The 12,441-nt window shown below is 38.6% G+C and overlaps 1 protein-coding gene and 1 pseudogene across 4 annotated transcripts in view; both read left to right on the forward strand.

Moving 5' to 3' along the window:
• Window positions 1-8,991, forward strand: part of LOC148216287 (uncharacterized) — a 204,121-nt pseudogene extending 195,130 nt beyond the window's left edge.
• The window catches only part of CBX5 (chromobox 5), a 45,100-nt gene that overhangs the window by 7,554 nt on the left and 25,105 nt on the right, over window positions 1-12,441 (forward strand). The window lies entirely within an intron of this gene.

Genomic DNA, 12,441 nt, shown 5'->3' on the forward strand with positions numbered 1-12,441 from the left:
TGAATATCAAAGGTCATCCAATTTGGACATTTCATTTGGACATCATAGAAACTGACAAGCAACTAACAAAATGGGGGCTACATATTGCCATCCCTTAATTCTCCAGATTTCAGTGGCATGTAGCTATATTTGCAACATATATTAAAATCATTTTAAATTCAAGCAATGTTTTTAATTATTGTCTGAATAAACTACAATTCTGAATTTTATACATCAAACATATTTTAATCAGCAAATGATCTATATAATTCATTTTATAAAGTCATGATCTATAAAGAGCAGATGTTCCTTTTTTTCTCCCAGAATTCCCATTTTTCCTTTGCAGACTTCCCCTCCACCCCCACCCCCCAGTTGCTTCAAAATTACCAGAAGTGCTACCTCTGTAGCAACAGCTAAGTATCAGGAGCGGAAGAATAAAGCTGACTGTCTGAAGCCAGCTGAATTTTTGTATCAAGTGAACTGTCTAGTAGTCACAAGTACATTGATCTCTTGTTAGAAATCATTATGAAATGAGCCAAGGCTGCTTGAACAAACTTTGATTGGAGAACATGAACTGGATAGGTAGTATCAGCACTATGAAATGAGCCAAGGCTGCTTGAACAAACTTTGATCAGAGAACATGAACTGGATAGGTAGAAAAATGCTGTTCTGTGGTAAAACCAGCAGATTTCCACTGGATTCTTCATCACATAGAAGTTTTTAGTATATTGTTTATCTTGTGGTCAAATGACTTCTCCAGTACAAGGGTGGACAACCCATAGGTTCCATCCAGACTTTCACTATCCCATTTGCACTCCCTCCCCCAAATCAGAAGATTGTGCTACTGAAATTCAGTGGCAAAATGGCTAAGTCTCAGCAGTGTGACCTGTCTCTGTCTCTGTCTGCATTAATTTGGTTTTAATGGTGGGAATAGAAGGGGGGGAGAAACTGGGAGAATGGAGTGAGAGACCTTGCAAAGGATTCCCACTCCCTTTCCATTTCCATCATTAAAACAGCTCAGACTCTAAAGTTGGTTCTGTCCTGTCTGGTGATGCCACTATGTCTTTTGATGGTTTCCTGTTGTCCTCTGGAATGTTGAAAGAATGAAATGTGGCCCTTGACCCTTGAAACCTTGTTTTCAAAACTTTGTCCAGCCTTGCAGTACCACATTCAATCTGGCATATTCCTTAATGAAAACTCTAATAAGAATGATAGCAATGAATGAAATTAGTTTTAAAAACTCAATCCTCAAATCATTGAAACAGTTAATTACATTCATTCACCCTGTTTTTAAACTGCTAGTTGCTGAAGATTGCCAAACAGAGGCAGTTTACTTCTAGTAAATCATATGGTGTGTTACTGTAATGATGGTCCCTCAAGATGAAAACATTTGAGAAAAGTGACTTAGATTTTCATTATGTTAAATTTAGCATTGCAGTCCAGCAAACAGCTACCAAACAGTGGAAAAAAGTCAGGAGGAAAATCTTCCAGTTACCTGATATTTGTACAAACTAAAAGTAGCAAGACAATTGTGTAAAATACAGAACTGTATGGGAAAAGATAGAAAGTTTCTGCGCAAAAAAGTTGCCTTTTGTGTTTAATACATATAGCATGAAGACTGTATCAAAATGGGGTGTAAATTTCCTTTGTATCAGTATTAATGATAAAGCTTAGTTTCCACAATTTAAATGCTAATCTTCCTAAGATAGCTTGGATCGCTAGAATGTGGTCATAAATCATACAGCATTGACTTTCCTGAGAACTTTTGAAAGTGTGGTAGATGTAAAAGGTAAGAGTATATGTGAAGATAACTTTACTGATGTTCTTTCAGTTCTCCAGAATAAAGACCAGTGTAGGTTTTCATGGTTTGGACAAAGTATGTCATATTTTCAGTTTAATGAAAGCTGTCTGATCCTGGCATGGAATGTTATTAAAGCTAACATTTAAAGTTCTGCTTTAAGAGTTCTCATCTTACATTGGAATTCTTTGTTTACCTTTATTCTGATTGAACTATACAGATATATATTAAAATCCTTTACAATCCAAGAACATCACATTTAAAGGGTTTTGGAAAATATCTGTTTTGATTTTTGGTCAAAATGACACCTATTGAAGGCCAAACAGGCTGAAGAAAAGAATATTGGCTTGGTTTATCTTTTCCAGAAGCTCAGAACTGCAGATACAGAAGCTGCCCATATTTGCAACAGGAGTAGGTAGAATGGGGCATGTTCATCCTATAAGTAGGTGAAACTAGTTAGTTTTCAGGATTGTGGTCATGCTGTGTTTTTATATGCTTAGTGCTGCAGGAGAAGGATCACTCCTTCAACAGGGAGGAGAAATAATTTGTGTGAAACCAATTCATACATAAACATGTATGTGAATTTAAAATCCATGTTGTGTTATTCATAAAATGCAATACTGCATAAGTACAAGTTTGTTACATTTTGTAGTTATGAACCTAGCGAGCAGTATTTAGAGACATTTTTCTTAGTTCTCCAAATTATGTAACTGATTCGCTTTCTAAAGCCAACAAGATTATTAGAAAGCTTTCTGTTTGTATGCTCTTTGGAACCAAATTTTTGGTTGCCATTCAAATAACATTATATCTGCAACACTGAGCACATTTTATGATATTGTGGCACAATAACTCACACTAAAATATCAGTAGAGACACTTGAGAAAACCTACAAGGTTCAATACCTTCTGGTGTGGTTTGTTTCTCCTGTCATCAGCCATTATATTTTTTACAGCTTTTAAATTGCTATAGAGAGAAATTGCTTTGGATTATAATGGATGGTTAACAGTCTGCCAAGGGTACTCTTGCATGGGGTGGATGAAAGTTCAATACTATTTTGGTTTTATGCCTCTAAGTTCTAGGCTATATAACAAATATAATTCGTTTGACAAATGCGTTGGAGTGATACTAGAGTACAAAACTATATGGCATATTAAAAGAGGCATTGCCAAGCCCTTAATCAAATTTTTGGTAAATAATTAAATTCCAGCCACTTTCCAAGTTTACTGAGTATGTGCTTGAGACTTCTGTGGGCCTTGTCTGGTATGTGGTTATGCTTTGGGGTTTACTAGGAGAACAGACCCAAAAAGGAAATTTACACAGATTAGTCTTTTCTTGGAACTTTATAATTAGAAATAGAGACTAGCTGCCAGAATCCAGTATGTCCATCAGGTTCATTTTATAAGAGGATTATTAGCTTAATATTCTCTGAACCTCATATTTAATTGATAGCTGTAGGTAACTAGGAATTGCAGATAAGTGAATGCATTGGGTAGAATGCAGATAAATGCTAGAAGAGGGCATTGTCATAATTTATTATAACAGCTTGTTTTAAAAAGACAGATAATTTGGAAAGTTTCAGATACTCCTGTTTTTATAGTTGCAACAGTCATATAATGTAGGTTAGATTTAGTTTAAGATAATGAGTTGAACTATGAGAAGATTTCAGAAATTTTATCCCACTGCTTTTATTTGCTTGCAACTCCTAGTAACCATCACCAAACTTCAAATAAATGCATGGAATGTAATATTATTTGTTTTGTTCATACTAAAGATTTGTTTGGTAGTATTTTACTATGCAAGTAGAAGGGTATCTCATTAGGTCCTCTTAAAAACCCACTGTAGGGTATCCTCAAAAATACTGGCATTAGCTTGGGTTATAATAAAAAGAAAGAACACTAAACACCAATAATCCCTTCCTACCTCTTGGAAAGTGTTTTGGCTTATATAGTGGCATTGTTAAATCCATTTACAGCAAAATGTATGTCCTTGACTCTATTATGTCTCTATGTACCCAAGAGGACCTAAGTCTAAATAAATTCTAAAAGCAATAATTTTTATATGGAGTTTAAAAGTTAAATGGTGTCATATAAATTTTTTAAAGAAGCTTCTTAGATCAGGCTTGAGTTCTTGAATGGCTTCTAAACATTGAAGAACAGAGCAATTAAGGCATTGATCACTCACAAATCATTTTTCTATGGAGCAGAATACTGAGCAAACATTCCAAATGCAATTTCCTTAATTGGGATGTTTTGAAAGTGCTATCAGCAGTTGTAAAATACTCCCTCCTTGAATTGGGTTACTGTAATAATAATAGACTTGCAATTATCAGTATCATTCCACACAGTGGATTGACTGAGACAGTTAAATACTTTAGTGTCTGAATATCCTTTTTTCTGCTGTGCTCTCCTGTCATAACCAAATTTTCCTATGTCTTCGTAATATGGTTCAATGTCATGTGCAGCTGTTGAATATGATTAATTGTTCTCCAAAATACTCTGGTAATTACACAACCAGCAGAATATCTTAATTTTTTTAACACACATATTATTCTCTTTTGAGGTAAGCAATATTATGCAAATTACAGAAAAGGACTAAGAAATAGTAAGCTATCCTTCTGTCTGTGTATCTATCAATCTAATTAATTAGATAAGGAAAAACCCAGAAATATATCTTAATCTAGTTTGCACCAAAAATATTCACTATACCTTTTCATACCTTTCCATTCTTACATTTGTGTGTGTGTGTGTGCATATATTGCCTTTATATTTCATCAGCTCCATTCAGATGTGACTTACCCTCCCCATATCACTCAACCTTCTATACAACTAAGTGACAGAAGTGCAATTTTAGCCATTTTTTGGCAAGCATGTATTGTTTAAATCCTTCCCTGTCTAACTCCTTACCAGGCACACTTAGCAAAGCAATTGTAAAGAATTATGGAGATGCCGTTGAAGAAGGAACTCAACAGCAATTAGGTAAATACCAGTTTGGCCCTGGAAGGGAGGAAGGACTAAGAAAGTGACTCAAGATTGTTCTACCTTGATTCTGTTGGGTATATGGGGAGGGGGAGGGGGGAAGAAACTCTGTCGGGCCTTCAAGATTCTGTTATACAATTCAATAATCAAGTGGAGTTATAGTACTTGTAGTGTCTGTTTCCTGATGTGGCCTACCCCAAATGACTGACAGCAATTTTCTGTAGTTTTTGCATTTATTCTTATTACCTTTCCCTTTATGTAAGGAATCAGTAACTATTCTTCCCTTTGTCAGGCACAAACGCAATATTCTCATACCCATTAAATAAGCTGCACAGCTATTCCAAATGCAGCCTTACCATTTTTCAACATTCTCAGAGCATTTTAAACTTCCTTTTCATCATTTTCCCCTTGGGGACTATGATTTATAGCATTTCAGTTCCAGTCATCCAGCATTTACTCACTTCAGTTTCATCCAAATTGTTTCATCATTCTTATTCTTAATTTTGTCCACTTTCTATCAGAGGCTCCTTGTTTAGCCCTTTTCATTCATTTCCAAAACACTTTTTTTCATTGCTATCAAAGTTGCTGTTTTCTCTGCCTTCTTAATGGTTCCTTTTCACTACATTCTTTGTATCTAACTTTTTCTCTGCATACACATACAATATGTTGCATTATTTCTGAAGCATGTTTACATGCATCCTTCATCCACAGTCTGTCTCACCCCATCATTCCACCAAACATCTCTTTCATAGTTTCCATTAGCATGACTCAACAGATTACTGCGGCACTCTGTAACATAATCATGTTTATTCTGTTTCACACAGTTTCTATGTACACTTTTTTGGCTACTGTCCATTAATTCTGTCCAGACATTAAATTTTTTTCATGTAAGACTTGTATTTTTCTCTTCTTGCATTCATTCTACTTTAGCTTTTTTCACCTCTTTCCTTCCATATCCATTTTCTCTCTCAAGATCTACTCTTGATTCTACCAGATACAGTGGGGCAAAAAAGTATTTAGTCAGCCACCAATTGTGCAAGTTCTCCCACTTAAAAAGATGAGAGAGGCCTGTAATTTTCATCATAGGTATACCTCAACTATGAGAGACAAAATGAGAAAAAAAATCCAGAAAATCACATTGTCTGATTTTTAAAGAATTTATTTGCAAATCATGGTGGAAAATAAGTATTTGGTCAATATCAAAAGTTCATCTCAATACTTTGTTATATATCCTTTGTTGGCAATGACAGAGGTCAAACGTTTTCTGTAAGTCTTCACAAGGTTTTCACACACTGTTGCTGGTATTTTGGCCTATTCCTCCATGCAGATCTCCTCTAGAGCAGTGATGTTTTGGGGCTGTTGCTGGGCAACACGGACTTTCAACTCCCTCCAAAGGTTTTCCATGGGGTTGAGATCTGGAGACTGGCTAGGCCACTCCAGGACCTTGAAATGCTTCTTACGAAGCCACTCCTTCATTGCCCGAGCGGTGTGTTTGGGATCATTGTCATGCTGAAAGACCCAGCCACGTTTCATCTTCAATGCCCTTGCTGATGGAAGGAGGTGTTCACTCAAAATCTCACGATACATGGCCCAATTCATTCTTTCCTTTACACAGATCAGTCGTCCTGGTCCCTTTGCAGAAAAACAGCCCCAAAGCATGATGTTTCCACCCCCATGCTTCATAGTAGGTATGGTGTTTTTTGGATGCAACTCAGCATTCTCTCTCCTCCAAACACGACGAGTTGAGTTTAGACCAAAAGTTTCTACTTTGGTTTCATCTGACCATATGACATTCTCCCAATCCTCTTCTGGATCATCCAAATGCTCTCTAGCAAACTTCAGACGGGCCCGGACATGTACTGGCTTAAGCAGGGGGACACATCTGGCACTGGAGGATTTGAGTCCCTGGCGACGTAGTGTGTTACTGATGGTAGCCTTTGTTACTTTGGTCCCAGCTCTCTGCAGGTCATTCACTAGGTCCCCCCGTGTGGTTCTGGGATTTTTGCTCACCGTTCTTGTGATCATTTTGACCCCACAAGGTGAGATCTTGCGTGGAGCCCCAGATCGAGGGAGATTATCAGTGGTCTTGTATGTCTTCCATTTTCTAATTATTGCTCCCACAGTTGATTTCTTCACACCAAGCTGCTTGCCTATTGCAGATTCAGTCTTCCCAGCCTGGTGCAGGTCTACAATTTTGTTTCTGGTGTCCTTCAACAGCTCTTTGGTCTTGGCCATAGTGGAGTTTGGAGTGTGACTGTTTGAGGTTGTGGACAGGTGTCTTTTATACTGATAACAAGGTCAAACAGGTGCCATTACTACAGGTAACGAGTGGAGGACAGAGGAGCCTCTTAAAGAAGTAGTTACAGGTCTGTGAGAGCCAGACATCTTGCTTGTTTGTAGGTGACCAAATACTTATTTTCCACCATGATTTGCAAATAAATTCTTTAAAAATCAGACAATGTGATTTTCTGGATTTTTTTCCTCATTTTGTCTCTCATAGTTGAGGTATACCTATGATGAAAATTACAGGCCTCTCTCATCTTTTTAAGTGGGAGAACTTGCACAATTGGTGGCTGACTAAATACTTTTTTGCCCCACTGTAAGTATTTTCTCCCATTCAGAATCTCACCATGCTTGCATTTTTCATTAATTTTCTCAATATTTTAGCATAAACATATCAGTCATGCTTTTTTATTCATTCCTTTTCCACGTGTATACATGACTAGATTGGCCTTTCTGTAAGCAAATACTGTAATCAACAGTCACCATTCTCATTCATTCTTGTGTCTCCAAATGGCCTAAATACTTTTCTTGTGTCTCGTTCTCACCTATTCATTCATGTCATCTAGCAGACCATTGTTTTTTTCCTGGATCACATTAATATGGAATATTTTTCTGAAAATGTATCCCTAATTTTCCCATTATTACCATTTCCTAGAGCACAACATCAACAATCACCAACTCATGAATTCCTACTTTTATATTTATTTATTAAATTTATCTGCTGCCTATCTCCCCCAGAGGGTGACTCTGATTGTTATATCCACAACCAGATAAAAGCAATACTTTCTAACAGCTCTTTCAAAAGGCTGTCCTTGGACCCAGCAGTTTTCAATAACTATCAACCAGTCTCCAACCTTCCCTTTTTGGTGAAGGTTGTTGAGAAGATGGTCAGTCTGCAGCTGAGGAGAACCCTGGAAGAAATGCATTATGACCCATTTCAGTCAGGTTTCAGGCCCATACTTAGTACTGGGCAGCTTTGATTGCACTTGTTGATGACTTGTGGCAGAGCTGGAATGGTGGTGGTGCATCCATCTTTGTGCCTTATGACTTGATCTCTTGGCAGCTTTCAACACTGTCGACCACGGTATCCTTCTGAGCCAGCTCTGTGGGTTGGGGCTTGGGGGCACCATTTTATGTAGTTCTCTTCCTTCAGGCTGGTTCCAGTCAGTGCTGGTTGGTGGGGAGAGCTCGTTCCCTAGGCCCTTCATCTGTGGGGTGCTGCAGGGTTCTATTCTCTCTCCCCTCCTTTCCAACATCTACGTGAAACCACTGGGTGAGGTCATCCACATATCCTGGCTAAGCTTACCAAAATCAGCCCTCTCACTCCCTCCAAGACCACGCTCTTTCTGGTCATCCACCAGTTTTGGGTTTGGTATCATCAGTACCATAGAAACTGGGAGACTGTGAGTTCTAGTCCTGCCCAAGCACAACGCCAGCTGGGTGATCTTGGGCTGGACACAATTGAATGGATTAAAAAAAAATCAGTATGCTGATGATATCCAATTATATCTTTCGACTCTGGGTTGTCCAAATAAGGCTATCAAGGTTCTGTCCCAGTGCCTGGAGGCTGTGCAGGTTTGGATGGGGAGAAACTGTCTCCGACTCAGTCCTACCAAGACCAAGTGGCTGTGAGTGTTTGAACTGCCCAGATCTGGGGATATTCCAACTTTGACCTTGGATGGGGTTGCACTTCCCCATTCAAGGATGGTCTGCAATTTGGAGGTCTTCCTGGACTCACAGCTCCTGCTCAATGAGCAGGTGGCAGCTATGGCCAGGAAAGCTTTTGTCCAACCACCTGGTGCACCAGTTGCACCCTTTCCTAGATCAGGGGCCCTTCAGACAATCGCTTATGCCCTGGTCACCTCACGACTTGACTACTGCAATGCGCTTTACATGGGCTTCAGCTGGTCCAGAATGCAGTGGTGCGAGATGGGCATCCTTGGTATGCCCATGTAACCTTTTTGCTTCATGAGCTGTACTGATTGACAGTTTTCTTCCAGGTGTGATTCAAAATGCTGGTCGCCACCTATAAAGCCCTACATGGCATAGGACCTGGTTACTTGAATGACTGCCTGTCTCCCATAGTATCTGCCCAGCTGGTTCGATCTTGCAGGGTTGACATGCTCTGGGTTCCACTGATTAAACAGTGCCATCTATCTGGACCCTGAAGTGTGCTTTCTCTGTGGCAGCCCCTGCCCTCTGGAATGAGATCCCCCCAAAAAATTTGAATAGCTCCGACCCTACTGGTATTTTGAAGAGCCTTAAAGATCTGGCTCTTTGCCCAGGCCTTTGACAAGGACAGCTCATGCCCCTTCCTTCCTTTTTGTTCCCTTCTGGGTTTGTTTGCTTTGCCATCTTTGTCTTGTGCTGTTTTTGTGGGGTTTAAAAAAAATTTTTTTTGTTCTTAAATGTTTTTAACAATTGTAAACTGCCCAGAGTGACTGGGAGTCAGGTGGCATATACATTTAATAAATTATTATCATCATTATCTATTCATAATTTAATCTACAACTTTTATTCAGATCCCTTTCTTTTAGTTTCACAGATGCACATCATGGATGTTATTTTTTGTTTGTTTGTTTTGTTAATTCATGCTGTTTATAATTTACTCCTCTTTAATTGGAGTAAAGTTATAGTCTCCCATATACTATGGACCTCAGCAGAAAGGTTAATAAATACTGATCTCTGCTGACTATTCTGTGTTGATTGATCAAAGTGTTCATGTAATGCTTTTTAGTAATATAGAGAAGGTACAACCTAAATTGCCAGCCTTAATCATAATTGTGCCACATACACTGCATTCGGAAAGTATTCAGACCCCCTTCACTTTTTCCAATTTTGTATTGTTGCAGCCTGATACTACAATCGTTCAAATTCATTTTTTTCTCATTAATCTACACTTAGTACCCCATAATGACAAAGTGAAAACAGAATTTTAGAAATGTCTGTAAATTTATTAAAAAGGAAAAACTGAAATATCACATTGACATAAGTATTGAGACCCTTTGCAACAACACTTGAAATTTAGCTCAGGTGCCTCTTGATAGTTGCTGAGCTGTTTTTACACCTTGATTGGAGTCCACCTGTGGTAAATTAAATTGATTGGACATGATTTGGAAAGGCACACACCTCTCTATAGAAGGCTTCACAGCTGACAATGCATACTGTACCAGAGCAAAAGCCATGAGGTCAAAGGAACTGCCTGCAGAGCTCAGAGACAGGATTATTGCAAGGCACAGATCTGGGGAAGATCTGAAGGTTCCCAAGAGCACAGTGGCCTCCATAATTCTCAAATGGAAGAAGTTTGGCACAACCAGGACTCTTCCAAGAGCTGGTCACCCGGCCAAACTGAGCAATCGGGGGAGAAGAGCCATAGTAAGAGAGGTGACCAAGAACCCGATGGTCACTCTGAGCTCCAGAGATCCTGTGTGGAGATGGGACAAAGTTCCAGAAGGATAACCATCACTGCAGCCCTCCACCGATCTCGGCTTTCTGGCAGAGTGGCTAGACGGAAGCCTCTCCTCAGTGCAAAACACACGAAAGCCCACTTGGAGTTTGCAAAAAAGCACCTGAAGGACTCTCAGACTGTGAGGAACTAGATTCTCTGGTCTGATGAAACCAAGACTGAACTGTTTGGCCTCAATTCTAAACGTTATGTCTGGAGGAAACCAGGCACCGCTCATCACCTGCCCAATACCATCCCAAGAGTGAAGCATGGTGGTGGCAGCATCATGCTGTGGGGGTGTTTTTCAGCAGTAGGGACTGGGAGACTGGTCAGGGTTGAGGGAAAGCTGAATGGCGCAAAGTACAGAGATATCCTCAATGAAAACCTGTTCCACAGTGCTCAGGACCTCAGACTGGGCCGAAGGTTCACCTTTCAACGTGACAACGATCCTAAGCACACAGCCAAGACAACACAGGAATGGCTTAGGGACAACTCTGTGAATGTCCTAGAGTGGCCCAGCCAGAGCCCTGACTTGAACCCTATTGAACATCTCTGGAGAGACCTGAAAATGGCTGTCCACCGACGGTCCCCATCCAACATGATTGAGCTTGAGAGGATTTGCAAAGAAGAAGGGCAGAAAATCCCCCAATCCAAGTGTGCAAAGCTTGTTGTGTCATACTGAAAAAGACTTGAAGCTGTAATTGCTGCCAAAGGTGCTTCAACAAAGTACTGAGTAAAGGGTCTGAATACTTATGCCAATGTGATATTTCAGTTTTTCCTTTTTAATAAATTTACAGACATTTCTAAAATTCTGTTTTCACTTTGTCATTATGGGGTACTAAGTGTAGATTAATGAATTTGAACGATTGTAGTATCAGGCTGCAACATAACAAAATTGAAAAAAGTGAAGGGGGTCTGAATACTTTCCAAATGCACTGTATAGCAATCCATGCAATAAAGAGAACAATGATCAATTTTGGCACATTTTGATCAGTATGCCACAAGTGCAAGTGAACTCTAGATTTGCCTCTAATGTACTGTACTCACATTCTCTGTGTAAGCTAGGATCTAATTATTAATTAGAAGGATTTTGTACTCAGGGTGCCTTATTTTGTAAAATAACTAAACATTAAAAATACTGGACTTTGTAAACTTCTTTATACGTGGATAGTGGTAATAGGATTTGTTCTTTCAATACTTTGGTGGAAGTTATGTTAATATTTTAAACACATCAATCTTAGAGATATTCCCCAGGGAATTTTGTCATCTTGTCATTAATGTATTGTTGAAACTATAACAATACATTATTTGATGTACAGTGATGGCTGTACTGTATATTATATATATATCCTAATTAGATTTTTAAAATGTTTCAATTTTAAATACTCCTACAGAATATCTATCACAGTATTACAAGAGTATTGCAAATATTTGCTCCATAGACTTAAAAATAAATTATGGCATTTTGATGATAAAATTCCTAAATCAAGTTTTGATTAATTTTCAGGCTGAATGGCTGTAATCTAATTTTCTATTATCCTGATGTTTTGCAAGCAGCTGTGGCTGGCATCTTCAGAGGCAGAGTAAGCTGTTTTGTGGTGTACCTTTCAGTAGCTCACATGCAAAAACAATACCTAAAGATCTGATTATTTTTGTTTGCTTATTTTCTGGACAAGCATAAAAATACTTGGTAATAGATGGGTTTGGAGTAATGTCTAAAGTTTACACTTTCCTGTAGTGAGAAAGAGTTATATTCAAAGTGCTAACAAAAAAAAATCACATAAATTTACTTTACACTAAATAAATAAAACAAGATGACAATATGGTTGATTAAAACCTTAGCTCTCCCAGCATTAATAATTGCAATAAAGGCCAGCCTGGATAGTATAACTTCTTCAACAATGTATGATTCTTCATAAAGTCTGCCAGTACCCAAACTATACTTCCTTCAACATTGAGTT

Source organism: Python bivittatus, unplaced genomic scaffold (genome assembly GCF_059951505.1).
Source record: "Python bivittatus isolate LINGU-HERP-01145 unplaced genomic scaffold, Pbiv_v1 ctg000220_np1212, whole genome shotgun sequence".
In the NCBI taxonomy this organism is placed as follows: domain Eukaryota; kingdom Metazoa; phylum Chordata; class Lepidosauria; order Squamata; family Pythonidae; genus Python; species Python bivittatus.